Genomic DNA, 4,738 nt, shown 5'->3' with positions numbered 1-4,738 from the left:
CTTTTGTTTAGAGTAAATCTTGAAAGACAAAGACACTGAAGCATCTTTGGAGGGTTACCTTGTGCCTATGCTGCTTACCACTGCTGTTATAATCCATTTATTATGGGACTGGGTCAGCACAAGAAAATTAAGGCTGGAAGTTTTAGCAGATCATAAATTACTGAACTTCAGATGCTGTGCAGACAGTATGCATCCTGGTCCTAATGCAATAATGGGAGGAGAATATGGGTAGAATCTCAGATTGGACTGGTAGAGCAGTTACATTAATACTGGTTCTTAGTGACCACAATTCTTCACTCTTGATCCCTAATGTATGAGACACCTTCACAGTTGGAAAGCTCAACCGAAAATGAAAGAAAAAATAGAAAAGTATGTGACATCAGAGAAATAACTACTTTTTAAGCTTAGAAAGTAATCTTACACAGGAAGCAGCACTAGCCTTTTGCACAGTGGGAAAATTATTTGCACCATAGCTGCTTGTTCTTTAAGAACAGACTTAAAGAAAGGTTTGCAGACCTTTGTTAACAAAGACCTTCTTTCATGTTTTGCCAAACAAATTTAGTTTTTATTTCAATGTGAAAGAGATCTGCTATTAGATACTGAAAATGCAGCCTCAGTTACTACCACAAAGGTTAAAAAAATCGTTCTGTGTAAGGTGGTCTCTCACTTCCTCAGGAAATTCAGCAACAGGCCCACTAAAGTGACTTGTAGCCTTTCCAAGGCCACTAGTTTATCTGCCAGTTTTCATGAATGGTTCAACTTGCGTATCTAAAGCAGCAGAAGGAAAAAGTATTAAGCTTATTTATTCCACTTTAATAACAAGTTTAACTCAAACTGAGGATGTGTGATGATGGTATTTTTTGTGCCACCTGGACATACTGACCTACGTAAAGGAAACTGCTTTCTACCTTAACTTGATCAAAGTGTTGTATTTACAAATACAACTGTATGAAACACAGGAAAACTTTCCTCTGCTGAGGCTAACAGTCCCTACCTGCCCCTATACAGAGGCAATCCTACCTGAAATATTTTAAGCAGAAGTAAAATGTAAGCAATGCAAGAAATTATGTCTGCAGGTACTGCAGGTGGGGTGGCTTGAATTTGCATTTCGTGTTCTCCTTTATGCTGGTGTTTAAAAGGCAAGGGCAGTGACTGTGAGCACGAGGGAAATTTATTCACATCATTTGCCCAACCAAAAAAAAAAATTGCTTTTGTAGGAAGCAATAGAAAATGTTTATCCCAGATTGTTTTCTTTCTCTGGTTATTCACATTGGTTCTAGGGGACTGCAGCAGCTAAGCAGAGCAGACTGATAGTAAAGGGTGGCAGTGGGGTAAGTCTGCCTAAACTGTTGTTACTTTGTGAAGCCGTGCAGCAGAAGGTGTTTTTCCAAAAAGCATTCTCCAGCTGCTTGGACCACTCCAATTCCACATCATGCACCACCAGAGTCAAATGCTTTGCCAAGTACTGCAATACCAAAGGCTTGATGTCATTACAGATCTGAAGTATAGTTATATAGGACAAATGATGAAACAACAGCCTTAAAAACCTTCACCTTATGCACATCATCTTTATGCATATACACGCACTTGGAAGTTATTCTGACCCCACATGTAAACCAGTATGTCTCTTAACTGTTGTCATCGGGTGCAAATTTTCCATTACATGCACAGTCTCAGACTAGTCTGTGTAGCAGCTGTTGCGAACTTCTTGTGGCCACTTCTTGGAAGCATTTGAGAACACAGTATGTTTAAGAGCAAGTGTTATCTTGCATTCTGTAGCCTCTGCCTAGAATTGAGGCTATACATAAACCCAGATAACCATCAAGTTTGTTGAAAGTCAATATGTAAATATTCCCTGCAATTCATTGTGAACTTCAGCTTCTTGTGCACTAGCACAGAGCAACAAAGTGTTTTACTTAGGCTAACTTGCTTTTACTTTGTTGCAAAACTGTAGTATTTATTCAGAGTTCTGACTATGCTTGTAATTCATCTAGAACTAAACAAAGTATAAAAATGTCTAGAAAAAAGTATGTATCTGTTTCAGTAGCTGTGTTTACAGATACAGTGTGAGAAATAGCCATGCTAATTAATTTCATAAACAGAAACTGGAGCTTAAAGAAATAGTCTTCCTAAATCCATTCACAACAAAGCAGAGATGAGGCTCCCATTCCTGGGAAGAATGCAAGCCCCAGAAGTTAAAAGAACCTGCACACACATATATGAGCACAACCGATCTCAGTTAAAAAAAAGACAAACAACCGACCCCCAAAAAAACCCCCATTTCCTCCCCATAAATGAGGAAACAGCTGCGAATTACCCTTTCCATTTCAGGACTGTCAGTTTTAGAGATGACCAATTAAGTCTAACAATTATTCATGCATTTCAGACATGTACAAGTATATCCAATACAGTAAGAATTACCACTTTCACCTGTTCTTCAAAGGGACTGCATCACATCACTGAACTCGAAGCACAAAATGCACCACATAATACAACGCTGTTACCACTGATAACTTCATATGGGCTTGAGATAAGTAGGATGTTTAGGTTGACAGATCTAACGGTTGGAAGAAACTATCTCCAAGCTAAGGATTGCAGCACTGCTTTAGCTTCCAGGCAACAGATTTGCTGAACTGCTCTCCAGCTAATGCACCTTCTCAAGCCTTGACAATTACAGGCCACAAATACCATAACCTGCCATAAGCAGCCACCTCTCTCTTTCGCTTGCTATTATCCTAATTCCCTGAGCCTCCTCCAACCTGCCCTACAGCTATTTCCCGTACTTTTGCATCTAGTTGCCTATTTCTGCACACTACTCCCTATAATTTTCACAGAATCATCCAGGTTGGAAAACACCTCTAAGATCACAGAGTCCAAGCTTTGACCAATCGCTACCTTGTCAACTAGACCACGGCACTAAGTGTCACTTCCAGTCATTTCTTAAACACTTCCACAAATGGGGACTCCACCACCTCCCTGGGCAGTCTGTTTGAATATTCAACCCTGTCCATCAAGAAATTCCTCCTAATGTCCACCCTGAACCTCCTCTGGTGTAGTTTGAGGTTATGTCCTCTTGTCCCATCACTGGTTGCCTGCCAGAAGTGGTCGACCCTCACCTGTCTACACTCTCCTTTCAGGCTGTTACAGAGAATGATCTGGTCTCCCCTGGGCCTCCTTTTCTTCAGGGTAAACAACCCCAGCTCCCTCAGCCACTGGTCACGCGACTTGTGCTTCAGACCCTTCACCTACTTAATTGCCCTTCTTTGGACTTGCTTCAGCACTTCTATGTCTTTCTTGTCATGAGGGGCCCAAAACTGAAGACAAGATTGGAGGTGTGACCTCCCCAGTACCAACCAGAGAGGACCAATCACTGCCCTGGTCCTGCTGGCCACATTAGCCTCAATCCAAGTCAGGGTGCCATTGGTCATCTTGGCCACCTGGGCACATTGCTAGCTCATGTTCAGCTGGCTGTTGACCAGAACCACCACCTACTTTTTCCCTGGGCAGTTTTCCAGCCATTCTTCCCCAAGCCTGGAAGCACTATGTCAGGTTGCTGTCGCCCAAGTGCAGCACCCGGCCCTTGGCCTGCCTTGTTGAACATCATACAATTGGCTCTGGCCCATTGATCCAGTCTGTCCACATCTCTCTGAAGAGCCTTCCTACTCTCCTGCAGATCAACACGCCCACCAAACTTAGTGTCATCTGCAAACTGACTGAGGGTACCCTCCTACCCTCATCCAGATCATCGATAAAGATACTGAACCGGACTGGGCCCAAGACTGAGCCCTGGGGCACACCACTAGTGACCAGATGCAAAATGGATGTGGCACCATTCACCACCACTCTCTGGGCCTAGCCCTTCAGCTGTTTTTTTCACCCAGCAACGAATGCACCTGTCCAAGCCATGGGCTGCCAGCTTTTCCAGGTGAATGCCATGAGAGACAGTAAAGACTTTGCTGAAGTCCAGGTAAACTATGTGCACAGCCTTTCCTCCCTCATTCACTAGGTGGGTTATCCAGTCATAAAAAAAATCAGGTTGGTCAGGCTGGACCTGACTTTCCTAAACCCATGTTGGCTGAGCCTGATCCCTTGGTTGTCCTGTACGTGTGATCATACTCAAGGTGATCTGTTCCATAACTGTCCTGGGCATCAAGGTCAGCCCGACAGGCCTGTAGTTCCCTGAATCCTCCTTCTAGCTCTTCTTGTGAATGGGTGTTACACTGGCTAACCATGTTTTGAAAGAACAAAACCAAAATTAAATATACCTACAGTTCTCTATCTTGAGATACTGGCACTTTGGTTTACAGAGAACAATTCTAACATTTCCTAATTTGTCTGGATCACCAATAAATACCAGTAAAATCATTAGAGCTGGAAGACTTAACTACAGTGTTTCTGATAATTAAGTTAGAACTTGTTTTGTCACCAATTTCTCCTGGCATATTCCATCAAGCTTTTAAAATAGCTGGATGTGTGCTAGTGTGTTTCTTTTAATTACCTGTTAATAGTTCCTGGCATTGACACCCAAATAATTAACACAATTATATTTCAAACACTTACTCTGGACAACCCACTCTGCTTAGCCATGCCATATAACTGCATACTGATTCTAAGGGAAGACAGGGCTCCCGAGATGACAGATAAGTGCTGACTTTATTACCCATACAGCAGTATTAAGTCTTGTTTAACCTATATTCCAAGGTGACAAAATGCAGAACAGAAGACAAGAAACCATGTA

The sequence above is a fragment of the Pseudopipra pipra genome, chromosome 1, assembly GCF_036250125.1.
Source record: "Pseudopipra pipra isolate bDixPip1 chromosome 1, bDixPip1.hap1, whole genome shotgun sequence".
NCBI lineage: Eukaryota > Metazoa > Chordata > Aves > Passeriformes > Pipridae > Pseudopipra > Pseudopipra pipra.
Note: the sequence above shows the minus strand (reverse complement) of the source record.